This window comes from Neofelis nebulosa, chromosome 14 (assembly GCF_028018385.1).
Source record: "Neofelis nebulosa isolate mNeoNeb1 chromosome 14, mNeoNeb1.pri, whole genome shotgun sequence".
Taxonomy (NCBI): domain Eukaryota; kingdom Metazoa; phylum Chordata; class Mammalia; order Carnivora; family Felidae; genus Neofelis; species Neofelis nebulosa.
In genome coordinates, this window is record NC_080795.1 from 47,111,316 (window position 1) to 47,130,081 (window position 18,766).

General features: G+C 54.0%; 1 long non-coding RNA gene across 1 annotated transcript in view; it reads right to left on the reverse strand.

Moving 5' to 3' along the window:
* The window catches only part of LOC131494379 (uncharacterized), a 79,446-nt gene extending 61,019 nt beyond the window's left edge, over positions 1 to 18,427 (reverse strand). The window contains exon 1 of the long non-coding RNA XR_009253354.1: positions 17,733 to 18,427. This is a non-coding gene — a long non-coding RNA (uncharacterized LOC131494379). The remainder of the gene's footprint in view (positions 1 to 17,732) is intronic.
* Positions 18,428 to 18,766: the final 339 nt, after the last annotated feature.

Sequence of the window (18,766 nt, forward strand, 5' to 3'; positions counted from 1 at the left end):
CAGAGAAAGGTCTGCTTCACGGGTTCTCTGATGGAAAGTACCCATCACAGCAACACAGTCCCTCTCGCCGATCGTGCCCCCATTTGTGTCCCCACACTTCGCCTGGAACTGGCTATCAAATTCCGAAACTTTCCAACAGCCATTCAGTCACCAGCTCAATCAATGTTTCTTTTTTTAATCTTTATTTATTTTTGAAGGAGGGAGAGACAGAGTGTGAGCAGGGGAGGGGCCGAGAGAGAGGGAGACACAGAATCCGAAGCAGGCTCCGGGCTCTGAGCTGTCAGCACAGAGCCCGACGCGGGGCTCAAACCCACAAACCGCGAGATCATGACCTGAACCCCACAAACCGTGAGGTCATGACCTGAGCTGAAGTCGGACGCTTAACGGACAGAGCCACCCAGGCGCCCCGCTCAATCAATGTTTCTTAAGCATTCAAGGGTGCTCAGCATTGTCTTAACCCTCTGGAGGAGAGAAAATACCAGAAATGGTCTATGCCCTAAGGAACTTGAAACCCAGTTGAGACAGGGGGCCCTGGACAAAAAGAAAAGAAAAGAAAAGAAAAGAAAAGAAAAGAAAAGAAAAGAAAAGAAAAGAAAAGAAAACCCATCGTGAACAAGGCGGAATTAAGAGGTTATCTGTGAAAGGCAAGAAAACATAAAGACGTGCTGTTTGGTTCCCGGAAGGGGAGACCAGGGATGGCGAAACGGTCAGATCAGACTCCAGGGAGGAGGTAGACCTTGGCCTGCGTGCTCAGAGGTCATGTGTCACTCAAAGCTATCTTTCTGGACTCCCCTGACTTGGCACCTCTCCCCTCAAAAGTTACCCACGCCTTCCTCTGGGCTAACGCTGGATTTTGGATATGCTTCTGGGACTGCAATCATCCCATAGCTCAACAACTTGGGCTAAACTCTCTGTTTACGCCACAAAACTGCGAGTTCCCCCAGCTCTGGGCTGTATCTTTTGGCAGGCCCGGCCCCTAACTTAGCTGAGGGGCTCAAGAATGTGAGCTGAATGGAAGAGCGAATATTCTTTACTGCAAGAAGGACAATGACGACTCGGGCACAGTGTGTGACATTGCAAGTATTTCTCCCCAGCCCCGAAGCGGGCCTCCCTTTCCCACCCTGTCTGCATGTGGGGGGCGTGGGAAGGCTGGTGGGAGAGTGGGGTCAGAGAGCCAGACAGGACAGGGAGTTCTCCGTAGGGGTCATCTGGGGGGCGGGGTGGGGGGGGGGGGGGGACAGTCTGAGCTCCAGCTGTGTCTGGCACATGGAGGACTCTCAGAGAATTCACACGCCATCCCTCCCAGGCCCTGGGACTTCATACCCACTGCGCGAGAGCCCGGGAGGCTGAGTGTCCTCTCCTGATTTCTCAAGAACACAGAGCAAACCCGCAGTCAAGGTGGCCTTGATGGGGAGTGGTTCTGTGGGTGGCCAGTGTTGACTGATGGCCCCAGATCTGTAGGTCTGGGGTCACCTGAGCCCACGTTATGAGCCTGTGGAGTACATGGAGAGGAGACAAAAGAGGCGAGTGGAGCAGGGGGGACCCGGCGGTCCCCTCACCCCCCAGGAGACACCACCAAGTGGAGCCATTTAGGCTGGCCCCGAAAAGATGGTGCCGGGCTGCCTTCTCCTCCGGTGCTACCTGGTCACAGTGAACTTCGGCCTCTTCGTTCATCATAGGACCCTAACAGCGTCTCCTTCGTGGGGTGTCTTTGGGGCCGGGCCGGGCCAGGATCATGCACAGACACGGCCAGCATGGTGGCTGGCTCGTGCATCGCACACTGGGCCCCCACCCCTCATCTGGGCACCGGCTCTCCCACGTAGGAAGTGCAGAGCCCGGCAGCGGCCTGAAAAACGACCGGCGTTCTAACTGTGACTTGCATTTTTTATAATTCTGGTTTTCTCTTGACCCAATTAAAAAAAAAAAAAAAAAAAAGCCTTTTTGCTCCTTTTCCTCTTGGGCCCACTGGTTGTGCTAGTTAAGGACAGCTCCAGGTAGATCGTGTCAATCATAGAGCAGGCGGGAGGGACCCTCAGAGCAGTCCCAAGAGGCGGTGCTGTGCCAAGGTCAGGGCGAAAGTCAGACTTCCTGGCTTGTGCTCAGCAGTCCTGGGGGAGGAGGGGGCTGGCGCAGAGAGGCAGGGACGGAGCAGGGCCGAATGGACAGCCCTTTGCCCCCATTTGCTTGAAGTGCCCTTCCTGACCAACCTTGGCCATCCTAGAACCACCTGAGATGCTTTTAGAAAACGTTCATGCCCAGAGGCGTCTGGGTGGCTCAGTAGGTTAAGCGTCGACTCTCGACTTTGGCTCAGGTCATGATCTCCCGGTTCCTGAGTTTGAGCCCTGCCTCCCGCTCCGTGCTGACCGTGTGGAGCCTGCGTGAGATTCTGTCTCCCTCTCCACCCCTCCCCACCTTTCTCTCTCTCTCTCAAAATAAATAGACTTAAAAAAAAAAGTTAAAAAACAAAACCAACAACAACAACAAAAAGACGTTTATACCTAGACCCCACCTCTCCCCAGGATTCTGACTCCATTGGTCTGAGGTGGGGCCTGGTTATTCTATTTACCTCCTGATGGTACAGCACAACCAAGGTTGAGATGCTCAGGGTTAACGGAACCTGGTTGCTGAGTTAACCCCTTCTTGAAAAGTTGTCTTTGGACAAGTCCTTCGGCACACAGGGGAAACGTGCTCAGGAGTCAGATGACCCAGGTTTGCATCCTGGCTGTGTGTGACCTTGGGCAGGTTATCTTAGCATCCCTGGACCTCAGTTTCTTTATCTACACAATGGTCCCTCTCTCTTGGCGCTGCAGGGAGCATTATAGAGGTCAGGCACGTGAAGTGGTTGGCACAATACTGAGCAAGTCAGCCCTGCCGTCGATACTAATGATTATTTCTCGAAGAAAACACTCTTATCTGCTGCCCAGTCTTGCAGGTGGAGAAAGCCTGGGGATCATTCAAGACACTCACCTCATGGCTTCTGCAAATGAGCAGGTGAGCAGCGCTACTCCAGGCCATTTCCTTTCTCCCCGGTCCACCTGTAAGTCCCAGGGCACTCTTTCCAGCTCTTTCTGGCAATGACAGCGGGACCGCACTTCCCTGATACGCCGTTTCCAAAGCCGTTCTCAGGTGTTGTCTCATTCAACAGCAGCCCTCGCCCTCCCACGATTTCTACAGCTCCTTCTCAGCCTAACACGGAGTAACAAACGGAGCCGTGTCGCCGGGTGTAGGGGGCACAGACGAGTCACAAAGGCGGGCCATTCGGGTAGCAGCTCTGGCCTCGCAAGGCATAAATCTCGGACGCGTGTGCCTGTGCTGCCTAACCTCTCCTGCTGACACTTGAGCACCCGTGCAGCTGTCCGGCTTAAAAGAGCAACTCTCCTTTCCTCTCCGGGGAAGGGTACTGTGCCTCACGGCCCCCTGCCCTCCCCCTCCGGCAGGTGGGCTCAGGGCACAGGGAGCCCTGAGGATGTAGGTGTGGGCACACAGGAGCAAGGAAAGCAAGCAAGACCCTGTCCCTTCCTAAGGCTTCTCCTCTTCCCAGGGGCTGCTTTCCCGGAGTATCTCTACCCAGAGAGCGACAATCCCAGGGGCAAGGCTGCCTGGAGGGCTGCCTGTTGGGGGGCTGCTCTCTTTGGCCTTGGGAGGCAGACGCAGGGGGAATAAGCATCTGGGAACCAGGAAAGGTCAGAGGTCACTTCCTTGAAGAACTGAAATGAGGCTCTGTGGCTGACACGAGCAAGCAAGGGTGACAGCGGGGGCCAAGGGTGACAGCAGGTGAGCCAGCGTCTGTGGGCTTGCAGGCTATGCACGAGGCCTGTCCTCACCGGAAGACGCCGAAGGGACTGGCAACGGGGACGCAGTGACCAGATTTATGTTTTCTGTTGGCTTCAGCTCTACTTACAATCCCCTTATTCCTTCCAAGAAAAGTTCCACCGAGCTTCAAAGGCCAGCATTTACTTACTCGGGTGCCAGGCTGCGTATGAAGTACTCTACATGAATTGACTGCCTCTTCTACAGGGCCCCACGGCATTTCCAGGAGGAAGCCAGGGCCCGATTTTGTCCTCGGCCCATTTCAGGTCCCCCCCTGCTCCTTTGCAATAGAGTGAGCGGCGGTTCTCGGCCGCCTAGGTGCTCGAGTGGGCCCGCCGGGCCCCTGCCCTTCTGACGTCACATGGACCACACTCAGCATCGAAGGTTCTCAGAACCACAGGGATGCCTGACATTGGCTTTGTATGCACTCTCACCTGTTGCTTGAGCTCGCCTTTCTAAAAGCCATTGCTGGGTGTCAGGATGCAAACGAGATACATTTCTCTGGAACGAGCGCTTACACGTATCGGCCGCAAGAGGTTTCTTAATCCTTCCTGCCCCAAGTGAACTGCCCCCCAAATGGCAGAGCTCCCTTCCCTTGTGGAGGCTGAGGCTGCCTGGGAAGCTGACCTTAAGGGTGTGGGTGTCTAAAATAAGGGCCCAGGTGGGGCTATACCAGGAATGCACAAACTCATCCCCACCTTACAGAGCAGGAAGACGGGGTGAAGTCGGTCATTCAGAAAATCCAGAAGCGCCTACCTCTGAGCCCAGGTAGGAATGGGAAAGGACCGTTGTATGGTGCCCCCTAAAAACCATCACTTGTTGAGAATCCACATTTGGCATTTGATGGACATTGTCCTCATCCTAATGACAGTCATTTCACAGATATGGAAACTGAGGCTTGGAGTGGTTGGTTACCCAGCCCAGGCACATGCCTCTTAAGAGGCATGAGCTGGGGTTTGGACCTGGAGCGTTCCTGCCAGTGTCACCCCTTCCACAGGGGCGGAGCGGCCTGGGCCCCTGAGTGAGCAGGAGCCTGAAAAGAGGCCTGGTTTCCATTGTTCGTATTAGTCTGGTCCCACCGTCCAGCAGTTCAGTCCCAACTGACTAAACGTGTTCCAGCAACTGATCGCTGAGGCAGCACTGTCAGGGTGATGCAACGAGGGCTCGGAAGCGTTTCTTTTGTGCTTACACCCAAGGATGGGTTGGAGTAGGGAGCCCAAGTCCTCCAGAGTCAGGTGAGACCAGCCCTTGCTGTACCACGTGACAGAGAATACAGGCCCCTGCATTGCACCCAGTCACAAAAATGGGTGACTTTCTTTGGTGACGCTTCAAAATATGGTTCTGAAATGGATCATGTAAAGTAGGGGGCGGCATATTATCCAAGAGTATCCAACGGATGCTAGATATTACCAGGGGTGTGGTGTGGTGCTTCCTGTACATCCGGGGAAGGCAGACTGGATGGCACGAAAGTGACACAGGAATCAGTGTGTGTGCGTGCACGCATGTGCATATGTGCACGCGTGTGTGGGTTTGGACTGGGGGAAGGGATGGGGAGGCTGAGTATCTAGGAGGGCCTCCAGATGTCCCTCCCTAACTTCAACTGCTACTCTTCTGCTTTACTTTATTGTATATTGGAGTCCTTCTGCTGAAAATGGTTTGAAAATCACTACTAGAAGGGAATGGTGAGTTACTGAAGAATTCTGAGCAGAAAAGTGACAGAGCAAGATTTGCACATTCGAACTATCGCTCCGCTTGCAGGCCGGAGGCCGGATTGCAGAAAAGCGGGGGCGGAGGCGGTAGGTCATGGGGAGGGGACTGCGGTACGACCTGTGGCCTGGCCTGCAGCCAGAATCAGGCAGCCGCGGACAGAAGGGGCGGAGGAGAGGGAGATTTCGGAGGTAAAATCAGAGGGACTTGGCAGTTCTTGGAATCTGCAAGATGAGAGAACCCGCTGGTTCCGGTCTGGGAGGACAGAGGTGGGCGTCACTGAGCTGGAACGCACCATCGAGGAGCAGCTTCTCAGGAGGATGAACTGAGTACCCAGCATGTGGGTGTGACAGCTTCGTGGGCCGTTCCTGTCAAATCCAGACCTCAATAGAGAGCTCTGTCTGTGCTCAAGACATAACCCAGGGTTTTCAATGTACAAATGTCATCTAAAGGGACATGAACGGATGAGGTAACCCGGGCGGAAAGTATAGCTATAAAAGGGGAAAGGACACTGGAATGAGGCCTGGGGAGCCCCAACATTGAGAGGGGGACAGAGATAAGAGAGCTAGAAGGAAACAACAAAGCGACTACATGTTAGCAGGCAGCTGGACATAAGCGTTTCAAGCTCAAGAGATAGCACCAGGCTCAGATTTGGGTCATCAGCACCTAGGATGTCCTCAGCGCGACAGAGTGAGGGTGGAGTGAGGACCAGGAGCCTCGGAAACAGCACCGTGTCGGGGAGAGGGTGAAGGAGGAAACCCAAGAGGAGGTGGCAAAGGATCGGCCAGAGAAGTATGAGAACGAGGCCCGGGTAGAGTCTCAGAAGCTGGATCGGTCAGGGGACTTGTGGTTGCAAGTAATCAAATCGCTGAATGAATAAAAAAAGCTGAAGAATCAGGTAATAGGAACGCGAATTCTCTCACAAGAGGTCTGTAAGTGGGCAATTCCAAGGCTGGTTCCATGGCTAAATCAGGCCTCTTGGGGCTTTCCCTCATGTTGGCAAAATGGCTGCAGCAACTCCAGACATCTTTTATTTTTATTTTATTTTATTTTTTTTTGCCAACCATGTGGCTTTCTCTCTGTGTCCCTCCTCCCCTTTTATCAGAAAGTAAATGTTCCCTGTGAAGCTCTCCCACGTAGACTCTCCCTCACACCCCATTAACCAGTCCCAGCTGCAAAAAAGGCTGGATAGTGAGTAACTAGCATCTCAGTCTCGTGGGAGAAGCAGAGCTCTTGCTGCAAGAAGGGCGGAGAAAGGCCGGCAGTCAGGAGGGCGACTACCAGGGGCTTCCTCTGGAGCCCACAGAGTAGAGCCTTTCAGAAGCAAGGAGAGGTGGTTTCCAGTGGAGTGGCGCGGCCCAGCACAACGGGCACGAGCGACTGCACCGTGCAGGGTATAGGGAGTGCTTCCGAAAGCAGTTTCAGTAGGATGGCAGAGAAGTAGAAACGGAATTACAAGCGAATTGAGAAGTGAATGAGGATAAGAAAGGGGAACAGATAGTGTAGACCAGTGGTTCCCAACAGGCGACGGGGAGACAGGGTTTTTTTTCCTCTAGGAAATGTTTGGTAAGGTCTGGAAACCCTTTCAGTTGTCGCAACGGGGCTTCTCCACAGCTGTCACAATTGGACGCCGTCACAAGCATCACTGCTGGCAGCTGGGGTCCGTGCATCCTTCCCAAACTGAACGGAAAGCGTGTCTTGTGGGTAGATGCTGCTAAGTGTCCCCCCTGTGCTGCTAGAGGCTGAGTGCTTGTGTCCCCCCCCCCCCCCCGCTCCAAATCCTCAGGTTGAAGCTCTGACCCCAAAGTGGTAGAGTTTGGAAAGGAGGCATCGGGAGGCAGTTAGGGTTAGATGAGTTCAGGAGGGCTGGGCCCTCACGATGCGATTAGTGTCCTTATAAGAAGAGACCCCAGAGCCGGTAGCCTCGCTCTGAGCACTCTGAGGACGGGCAACTGAGGATGCGGTGATGGACGGCTATCTGTGGGCGAGGGAGAGAGCCCACACTAGGAACTGAACTCCGCCAGGCCTCGAGCTCAGCCTTCCCGCCTCCGGAAGTGGGGGACATACACCTCCAGGTTTAAGCCTCCAAGTCTACAGGGTCTTGTTACGGCAGTCCAAGCAAACCCAAGCACCTGCACGGGACAGTCCCCACCACAGTGATCTGGTCCACAGCGTCGGTAGTGCTGAGGTGGACAGACCCGGTGTAGACTATCCCTTCACGAAATTCGCTGGGATGGGGAAGTAGAGTGAGAAACGCAGGGGTGAGGAAGGTGGGAGAGACAACAGCATGTTCCTAGGCCAGGGACATGGGTCCAGAGGAAGGGGGTAGAAATTCGGAAGGGAAGTTTGGTTGCTGATGGAGAAGGATGCCACAGAGCTAGGAAGGTGGGTCAAGGGTTGACTGAGGGGAGGCCTCAACCAGGAAGAGTATCTGTGGCCCTAAGACTAAGAGGAGAAAACAAAGATGGGGTAGAGGCAGGCGTGGGGCTGGAACTAAGGGTTATTCCTGCCCCAGGGCCATGCCCTTCTGGAGTAACAGGATAAGAGGTCACCCACTGAGTGTGAAGGGGACGAGGAAGGAGGGCAGGGACGGTCTGGAACTGTTTTTAAGGAGGACATAGAGAGGGCAGGCCAATCCCCGGAAAAAGAGTGTGTCGAGAGCTTGGGTGAGGTTGGAGGCTGGGTCTGTCCTTGGCCACAGTCCCCGTGGCTGCGTGATTTCCTCCAAAACGCTCGGTACCTCGGGCCAGCCAGGACGAACTGGTGGGTCGGTGATGGAGGGATGCGAAAGGACAAGGACTAAGTGATAGGAAAGTGTTTCAGGTCATCAGGCCGGCGGCCGAGGCCCTGGGAAAATCACTTAAACTCTCCAGGCCTCAGTTTCCTCATCTGTAAAATGGGTTTACCCATTACCTCACGGGGTGGTGGTGAGGTTCAAGTGACAGAGCTTATGGGAGAGGCTTTGTCAACGATGACTCTTTCCCTGTTACTATTTATATTTATCATCATTAGTCCTTAGCAGAGTGATGGTTACCAGCACTTTCGCGGGCATTTTTATTAAGTATCTGCTACCCTCACTGCCCTCCTCCACTCCTGTGTTTTCAGAATGGGGGACTTCTGTCCTGGCAGGACAGACAGACAAATGAATTACCCCAGGACACACAGAAGACCGCTGACCCTCCCTCTCTGGTGTCAGGAATCCTCTTGCTGCCCTGCCCTGACGACACCCGCCCCCCACCCCCACCCCACCCCCCGCCGCCCGCTGCCCAGGGACCAGGCCCCTCTGTATCCCGTGTCTGGGGTGTGTTGTGCACAAGACTTTGATGAACACTTGGAAGGAGCGGCATGCATCTACCGCTGGTGCATAAGTTAATTAGGGCTTAGCTGGAGCGAAAGGGAGCCAGCCAGGGAGTGGGCAGCAAGAAGACAGTGAGGAAAAAGGGGTGGGGCGTGAAGACCAGTTGGGGACCCAAACTGGCAAAGGGCTGGAACTAGACAAATAGGGGGAAACTGGGGGAAACTGGGAAAGGTGGACGTTCCAACAGCCTCGTCCACCCATCCTGTGGTGAGGACGGGTGACAGGTAGCGGGGGCCCAGGCCGGGGCAGAGGGCGGGGAGGGGAGGGCTGGGGACACCCCAGAAAGAAAGACACTGAAGAGAAGGACGGCAGGGCTGGGGAGAGAGGGAGGGCCTTGACCAGAGTGCCTGGGACACCACATGTGGAGTCGCCAGAGCAGAAACCAGTTTGGGAGGGAAGAACAGGTGACCGACAGGTCAGTCATCGTTACTAACATTTTTTAGCTATAACCTGTGTAACAGCTCCCGTTCGTTGACCATCTTACCTACTGTCATTTATTTCATCATAAGCCATGAGACAGGTATCAGTAACCCCACTGACGAGCAGACTGGGGCTCGCAGAGGCCACAGACCTGGCGGGGGCCACACAGCCGGTAGACGGCACAGCCACTTGAACTCAGTTCCAAGGCTTTGCGGCCCATGCGCCGGCCTCTGCACCACAACACGGACAATATCACAGTGTTTTCGCGGAAACCCCCACCTCCCTGTGTCTCTCCTCACACGTTCGGTTGACTTCTTCCCGGGCCTAGACTTCCCGGTGGCTATCGTGCCTGGCCAATATTGCCATCACCTCAATTTCTTAGGACCAGGTTTTGAAGACGATCGTAGGCTAAAACTCAAAAGTTACGTATTTCAACGGCAGATTCAGGCCCTGCAACGGTTCATGGAGGAGACAATTTTGAACAGAAGGCTTTTTTGTCAGTCTCTCTGCAAGCCACGAACGGGTTGCTTTATTCACTCGCTCATCTTTCTTTGTTCACTGAGGGTCACTGTCGTGTAACGGTTAGGAGCACAGACTCTGGAGTTACGCTGCCTGAATTCAAATCCTGACTCCCGATTTATGAGCTTTAGGAGCCTAATCTCTCTGGCAGTTTCTCCATCTGGAAAACGGGAATCAAACCTCCTAGGGTTGACGCGACAGTGAATGGGCTGATTACCTAGGGCACTCAGAACAGTACTTGGCTAACCTGTGCTGGGAGATCCCTAGTTCAGTGGGCCCGGCTTCTACCCTTGAGATGCCCAAGTCCAGGGAGGGCAGCAGGACTGTCTGTCCACCCCACCTACCGGCCAGGACAAGGACAGGGTGAGGCCCGATTACCCTCGGCCTCTCTAGTGACTTTTCTCTCCGAGGCAGATGCTGCAGCCTCAGGCCAGAGCCCAGAGGGGGCGCGATGCTGCTTCTGAGCTGGGTACCCTGTACCAGCTTCGGGAGTTGGCTTCAACCCCCAGGCACGAAGGCCTGCCTGTTTGAGGCTGTGCAACTGAGTGCATTCCTTTGATTGCTTTCTTCTTCCCTGACCCCAGAAACATCTGCCTGGCTGAGGTAGGAGAGGCTTTTAGGATGCTAGGGGCCGGCTCTAACAAGGGCTCTCTCCCTAGGGAGGCTGGCTGATGAAGATCAAGTCCCAAAGCCCAGAATGCTGACCCCAGGCACCTCACAGCGGAAGGCAGAGCCCAATAAGGGAAGTCACAGCCGTAAGTAGGGCACTGGCCTGGGCTTTGTCGCCTGCTAAAGACATCCGCTGCCCCCAGTGCTTTGTACGCATCTTGGCTGCTGCTCCATCAAGGCGACAGCTTCTGATCTCTTCCTTTTGCTGGAGCTCCGGCAGAACAAGGCTCGAGTCTCATTTGTCTGTCTGAGGTGGAGGCTTTCAGAGCCAGGCAGCTTGGAAAAACGAGGTGACAAAAGAAGCCGGCCAGCAATTAGGTAGTGCCAGCCTGCCTGCTGGGCTGCCCTGCACAGTCTGTCCCAGACTTCACTGGGAGCCCAGGGGAGAGCAGACACGTGGATTCTGGGCTTGCATTAGAGGGGTGGCCGGGGTACGTGTGGACGGAGGGGCCCTGGGAAGTAGCCAGTGACCTAATGTGTCTGAGCCTCACCTGTGTCACGGGGTAAAGAAGGCCTCTCTCACTGAGAGGCATGAGGTCCTAACCTAATCGTACTGTGATCACAGGTGACAGGACGGGTGGTCAGTAAGGCCGGGTTCCTTCCTTCTCTAGTGTGATTTCAAGGCAGTAGCTTGCACTCAGGTGAGCTAACACCGGCCCATAGCCCCCCAGGCACAGGGGGGATCTTCTAATCCCCTTCCTCAGCCGGGCCTGGGCTGTGAGCTGGGGGCTCTGCCCCGAGCTGCTTAGAGCCCCTCTTCTGGGTGCAAGCCCCCCTCGAGGGGGTGAAGGCTTTTCCCCACACGACTGCCTCTTCCTCTCCGTGGTTTCCTCTCAGCTTCTCCACCTCGGACAAAGTCCTTTGCTTACTCATTTCTTTGAATTTTCTTCCAGGCTGGTCCTCCTATATAAAAAAAAAAACCTTTACCCCAGGTGCCTGGGTGGCTCAGTCGGCTAAGCATCCAACTTCAGCTCAGGTCATGATCTCACGGTTCACAGGTTTGAGTCCCACGTCGGGCTCTGTGCTGACAGCTCAGAGCCTGGAGCCTGCTTTGGGTTCTGTGCCTCCCTCTCGCTCTGCCCCTCCTTGGCTCTCATTCTATCTTACTCTCTTTCTCTCTCTCAAAAAAAAAAAAAAAATGAATAAAACATTCAAAACAAACAAACAAAAACCTTTACCCAAGGCCCAGCCCTGCCTTTCTGCAAAATTCACTGCAACACGGCAACTTGGGAGCCCAAAATCCCCAGAGCCTCCTAAGACTCCAAATATTTGAATCTCTCTCTACAACCAGGTACTTATTGGAGTGTTCGTTTTTGTTTTTAAAGTACATGTGGGCCTGTGTTTCTATACGGGGAATGAGAAAAGCCCAGAAATTCTTTGGTCCTGGGTTCAAGTTCTGGCTTCACTATTTACTAGCTGTGTGACTGTGGGCAAATCACTTAGCCTCCCCAAACCTCAATTCCCTCATCAAATAATAGTTTATATAAAAGTTTGCCCCATATGTTGTCTCAGCAGCTCTTCAGAATAGACTTACAACAAAGGAATTATTAGAAATTCCTAGTTTACAAAATGAAGAAACAAAAGCTTTGAGAAGTTCTCTTAACTGCGTCCCTGGGACATATAGCTGGTGCCAGAACCTTGACTTGACTTTGGATTTCCCACGTCTTGTAGGTAATCAGGGGAGGTAAGGAACTCTCCCCAGTTTACTTCTCAAAGTTGTTGTGAAGGTCAAAGGACATCATCCATCCACCTGTTTAACAGGCTTTTGTTGAGGACCACAATGTGGCAGCCTCAGTCTCAGGGTCTCACGGAGCGAAGGGTTCCACGGGCTGCAAGGAGCTGGGCGGATACAAGGAGGGTGGCGCACCATCCATTCAGGGGAGGCAGCTGAGTCGATGTGCAGGGAAACCCATCCGTGGCATAACGCGGGGCACAGGACAAGGGCTCCCGTAGCCCTTGTCAAGGGTATCCCTTCCCTCCCCAGGCCTCCCCGCCTAGGCCTCTCAGTTCAGCCTTACAACACCGTGTTCGGAAGGTACCATCTGCCCCATTTTGCAGAGGGAGGGAATGTGGATCCCTGAGGAGAGTGGAGTTCAGTCCTGGCTGCATGTTAGAATCACTGGAAATCTTTAAGAGCCCAATACCGGGCTGAACCCCAGACCGCAAAATGAGGAACTGGGGGGATAGACCCGGGCATCAGTGTTTCTTCTAGAGCTCCCAGACCATTGCAGGTGTAGCAGGGAGGGGAGCGCCGAGTGGCTGGGTACCCGCAGTGGATGCTGGTGGTCTAGGTCCTTGAGGGCAGTGTAGTGTTGGGGACAGGGGTACGTTTAGGATGGACTGCGGCTCCCCTCACGCCCGCCTCTGCCCCTTTCTAGCTGGGTGATCTTGGGCAAGCAGCTTCACCTCTCCCTGCCTGTTTGCCCAGGGTGCCATGGGGGTCCCTGCGGCCTGAGGGTAGAACAACTGGCGTCTATCAGAAGCTTCAGGAATGTTGGTTACCTTCCCTTCCTCCTCCCCCAGCTGCTGCCCAGCGTTGGGCCATTTTTCTGTTTATCCACAAGAAGTAAAACTCAGATCCGTTCTCTCTCTTATTGACGACACTGCCCGGAGGCTGGACGGACTTTGGGAATGGGCAGGGAGAAGCCTTGAGGGACGACTGGAGTTTAGGTCGGGTAGGTCTTCTTCATGCTGGAGAGCTCAGGCGGCAGAGACCCAAGCAAAGGCACACGGTGGGTCCTGGGCCACAGGCGTCCTCCCAGCTCGCCGGGCACTGGATCGTGCTTAATGAGGTGTCCTAGGAGGGACGTTTGAGAAGCAAAGGGACGTTTGAGAAGCAAAGAGTACGAGCTGCCCGGAGAGCTGGTTGGTCAACAGCCAGCCAGAAATAACAGCTCTCTCCCCCCAGGTGTTTGTGGGCCAGAGGCGGTGTTACCCCAGAGTAGGGCTCAGCATAGTGCCTGACCAAGCCCGGCTGTGAAACAGACTTCTTTGTTTCTTCCCTTTTCACACCCCACCCCTGCCCCCAGCAATTTGTGCAGAGCTTCTCCCAAGTCTGTTAGAGGCATCCTTGCCGCCTCGAGAAGTCAAGGTTTTTAAACGTTCAGAACAGGCCTTCGAGAATTGTCTTAGCAGGCTTGGGCTGCCATCGCAAAATCTTGTAGACTGGGTGACTTGAGCAGCAGGGATTTATTTTCTTCCAGTTCTGGAGGCTGGAAGCCCAACATCAGGGTGCCAGCGGGGCCAGCGTCTGGTGAGAACCCTCTTCCTGCCTTGCAGACGACACACGTGTTGTGCCCGCACATGGCAGAGACAGGGTGAGTAGGCCGAGGACAGGAATCTCATCTAACCCTAACTACCTCCCAAAGGCCCCCACCTCCAAATACTGTCACAGGGGCCCGGGGTGGGTGAGGGGTGCGACTCGGTCCATAGCATTTGTGTCCTCTCATGCAAAATACGTCCATTCTATCCCAGTCTTGCCTCATTCCAGCAGCGACTCTAAAATCTCCAGTTTAAAGTCTCATCGAAATACCATCTAAATCGATACAGGCAACTCAAGGTATGGTTCATTCTGAGGCCACATTCTTCTCCAGCTGTGAGCCTGTGAAGCCATTTAAGTTACATACTCCCAAAATACACCCGTAGGACAGACACAGGATAGGCATTCCCGTTCCAAAAGGAAGAAGCAGGAAAGAAGGAAGGGGTAATGGATCTCAGGCAAGCCCACAGGTTAACAAGGCAAATTCCACTAGATCTTAAGGCTGGAGAATAATGTCTTTGGTTCAGTGCTCTGCCTTCCCGACCCCCTGCGGCAATGGTCCCACCTCTGCCAGTTTTGTCAAGTCGGGGAGGGAGGCTCCCTCAAGAAGACTTTCTGGCCTGCAAAGTGATGGCCTAATCATCTCTCAACTGCCTTTAGGGCCCTTCTTTTTCCTTGAAGAACAGTGCACTTTGACAGACGCCGGTCCTGTAGCATACAGGAAGGTTGTGAACTTGCCTTCACTCTGTCCTGCTTTCTCTTGCTCCCTTCGTTTCAAACTGGCCGTGTCTTTGCTGGTATAACCCCATCATTTTCCCGGCTTCCACTGAGCTGGCTGATTAGATCTGTGCTCACACCCGCGTTATTAAGTGGCTGTTCAGCCATACCTTTCTTTCTCATTTTTTTGGCAGTTATGCAGACTGAACATTTTCTAAGACTCCAAGCTCTGGCTCCCTTTTGCTTAACGATTCCTTCTTTAATTCATGTCTCCCCTTTTGCATTTTTCTATAAGGGTTCAGGTAATACCAAGCGGCTCCCTCACCACTTTGCTCAGAGATCTCCTCAGCTGCATGTTCAACTTCAACAGTTCACAACTTTCACCTTCCACAAAACACTAGAACAGAATTCAGCCAAGCTCTTTGCCACTTTATAACAAGGATCACCTTGGGGCACCTGGGTGGCTCAGTCGGGTAGGCGCCCGACTTCGGCTCAGGTCATGATCTAGCAGTTTATGAGTTTGAGCCCCGCGTCAGGCTTTATGCTGACAGCTCAGAGCCTAGAGCTTGCTTCAGATTCTGTGTCTCCCTTTCTCTCTGCCCCTCCTCTGCTCATGCTCTCTCTCTTTCAAAAATAATAAAAACAGTTCAAAAAAAAAAAAAAAGGATCACCTTTTCTCCAGTTCCCAATAACATGTTCCTTATTTACATCTGAAACCTCACCAGAGTCGCCCCTAATGTCCATATCCTAGCACGCACCCCAAAATTCAGTGTTATAAGAGTGATCACATAGGGGAGGGTCAGGCTGGCTGCCGTGCAGGAGACCAGCTGACCAGTGGAGGCTGAGCCTGCAAACCATATTCCCGCATTGAGACAACACTACCAGCCCCGCAGCAGGGAGCCACATCAGCATTGAGACAACAGTACCAGCCCCTCAGCAGGAAGCCACATCAGCATCCATCCCTTGCTCTGGGTGGGCCTCTGTGGAAGCCTGCCTGCAGGCAATCAGGGGGTTCAATGCTGGCCTATACGCAAGTCTCTTCCAAAGCCCCTCTAAGCTGTCCTACATAAACACCAATTTTCAAAGGCCCGGCACAGTTACAAGCGTTCCAGTAGAAGGAGCCTTTGCACCCAGAAGTGCAGTGCTGATGGGAAGGAAAAAGTCTCAGCATTGCTGCATTGGTGGATCAGGAGAGTGGGGAGCCTCCCTCCCCTCTTACATAATACATGTAACTGGCAACACAGTATAGCAGTTTAGTACCCAGGCCCAGAAGCCAGAGTGCCGCACGGAAGTTCTGGCTTTGCCCCTTCCTGGCAGTGTCATCTCAAATATCTCTTTCAGTTTCCTATCCTGAGAGAGGGAGATGATGACAATTCTCATCTCATGGAAGGGTGGCAAGAATTTAAGTGTTTACACTAGTTTAAGGAACATAGTAACTGCTTAAAAAAAAAAATGTTAGCCATTAGAGTGCACTCATGAGAATATGCACAGTTATTGTCTGACAGCCAGTCAGGAGCGAGGAGGCAGTGAAGAGATGTGGTCAATGGGGGAGGGAACAGGTGTATGCCAAGGTGGGGTGACTTTGGTATCTAGCCTTTCTGAGCCTCAGTTTCCTCATTTGGAAAATAGGAATTACACAAAACGACACTTGCAAATCTTATATTTGGAAGCAATAAATATTCACAACTACATTTTGCAGATAAGGAAACTGAGGCACAAAGAAGTTAGAAACTTACTCAAGGTTACCAGCTAATACGTGGGAAAGCTGAGATGTGAGCCAAGGTCATCTGCCTTCGTTGTAGAAAATACAACATGTTCATTTTTTTTTTTTTTTCTATTATGGGCTGTTAACAGGATAACATTTGCCCACCAAAGGGATAAATGTATTCATAAGCCTAATTTTCAGTAAATTTTTTCTTTATCTTTTTGTGATAGGCTAGCAGCTTGAAAGTTGAGATCTAAAAATCCATCTGAGCTGACATCTATCTAGACAGAACAGATTCTTCTGGGGTTAATGACCATTAGTGGCTGATAGGGGCTTAAGCTCCAGTATACCCAAATCCACATACCAAACTGGAAAGACACCCCAATAATACTAAGAGGCGTAAAAGTGCCAGCTGACACTTTATTTCAGGTGGTATTCAATACCACAAAAGTAGAAAGGAGGTTCTGGAGAAGCTCCCTGGGAATCCCTGCAGGGCAGGTTTGACCTGGGCTTACAAACTAAAGACAAGCTTGGGGGCCTGGGGACCCCGGCCTGACTCCCACCTCTGCCAATTGTATTGTTATCTGCTAATTCTATCTCCCCAGGCAAACTCAACTTTGTTATTCAGCGACGCCCATTTGTGGTTGACGCAACTAACCGTGGTCGCGGGAACTTCTACAAAATCAGCGACTCACAAGTGAAGTGTACCGACCACGTGCTTTAAAAAAAAAATCTTAGGGTACTTGTTAAAATGCAGATTCCATGCCTTTCCCCGGTTCTACTCATCTTATCCTCTGCGAACAAGGCTGGGTAAACGTGCATTTCTGACAAGTCCTCCAGGTGATCCCAGGCCAACCCATTCAGCCTGTACCCCACACCCCGGGCAGGTGGAGCAGCCCCAGAGAAACCTGCCCGAAACACGACGCTGCGGATCTGTCGCGAAGCTTTGCCTTGACCCCCCCAGATCATGATCCCCTTGGAGGTGGCATCCTCGGGGACGGCAGCTCCTGCTCAGGGCCGTGTGAGAGCTGCGAGGGTGGGGGGCTGGGTGGGGGTGACCTTGGTCCTGGACTTGCCCAGGGTGAGTGCAGGGCTTTGTAGGAGAGAAGCCACCTCTCTGGCTTTTGTCCCTGCTAGCTCATTAGAGGAGCCGGCTTCAGGAAAGAAACGCATTCTTCCGGGAGGGGGCCGTGTGGCCACACGCCCAGCAGTCAGCCGTGACTCAGCTTTGGCCGGCTGGCGCCCGGGCCTGGGGCTGAGCCGGACAGGAAACAAAGAACCGCTCGAACGCGCCCTCCCGGGGCCGCGCCGCACCTGCCGGCCTGCCGCCGCCCCCCTCCCGGAGGCGGCCTCGGCGGGCGGCTGTTGCCGGGCGGGCGGGGCCCTCCGCGGAGGCCCGCGGGCTCTCTCGGCCGCACCCCGTCCCCCGCCCTCCGAGCCGCGCCCCTCCCGGCCGGAGCCGCCGCCCCGTCCCGCGCCTCGCGGCTCTGCGCCTGCGCGCGCTGCTCGCGGCGCCCCGCTCGCCCGGCGCCGGGCTCTCGGTGCAGACCGGCACCCCGCGAACTCACCCGAAGCGGCCTCCCAGCGTCCAGACAGTCGGTGTTCTTGAGAAGGAGGCTCCCAGCCCTCGTCCTTCCGCAGCCGGTCTCTGCCCAGACGCACGCACCGGCGGGAAGGAGACCCGGCTGGGCACTGCCCCGGCACCGGGTCTCCCCGGCCTCCCACCCCCGACTGCGTCGCTGTGCTTTGGGAGGGGACGGCAAGTCGCTGGTGGCTTCTACCTTCCACAGCCTTCAGCCTGTCCCTTCTTCCTGACAGGGGTCTCAGAGGTTGCTGCCCCTTAGAATCACCTGGGGAGCTAAAACGCGAAACGTAACAGAAGCAAACCCCTCTGATGCCTAGGTTGCCCCCCGCCCCCGGAAGTCTGAACCACGGGTGTGTGTTTGCAAAGTTCCCCAGGTGATTCCAGTGTTCAGCCAGGGCTGCGGAGGGCGGACCACGGACCCAGACCCAGGCTTCTCAAACCTTAATAGGCATTGAAATCACCTGGGATCTTGTTAAAATGCAGGTTTCGATTCAGTAGGTGTGGGGCGGGGCCTGCAAGCCTGCATTTCTGACAGGCTCCCCAGTGATGCTGAGGCTGCTGGTCTGGGGGTACATCTAGGGCTGAGGGACACTTCTGTAAGTGCTCCTTGTCCCTTTACCTTTCTCTTGTGATGTCATGGAGAAGACGTGGGCCGTGGAGCAGATGGCCAGGGGTTGGAATCTCACCTCTGCCACTTTCCTAGCTTGGTGAATGAAGACAGACCCCAGTTCTTTATACTTGAGATTGGGGTGTGATAGTGACCTGGCAAGTTTGATATGAGATGATGTATGGAAGGCACCTGGCACTCAGTGAGCTGTCACTGAATATCAGCTCTCTGAGGATGGCTAAGCTCTCTATCGGCCCTCATGGCAGAATCAGCCAGGAAATGACAAGTAGAGGAAGGAACCTTCCAGGCTCCCTCTTCCCTGCTCTCTGCCCTCATAGGAGGACGGCTGGGCTGAAGCCAAAACTCCACTGTCGGGTGGGGATGGGGAGCAGAAAAGGAAGCGGGCTGAG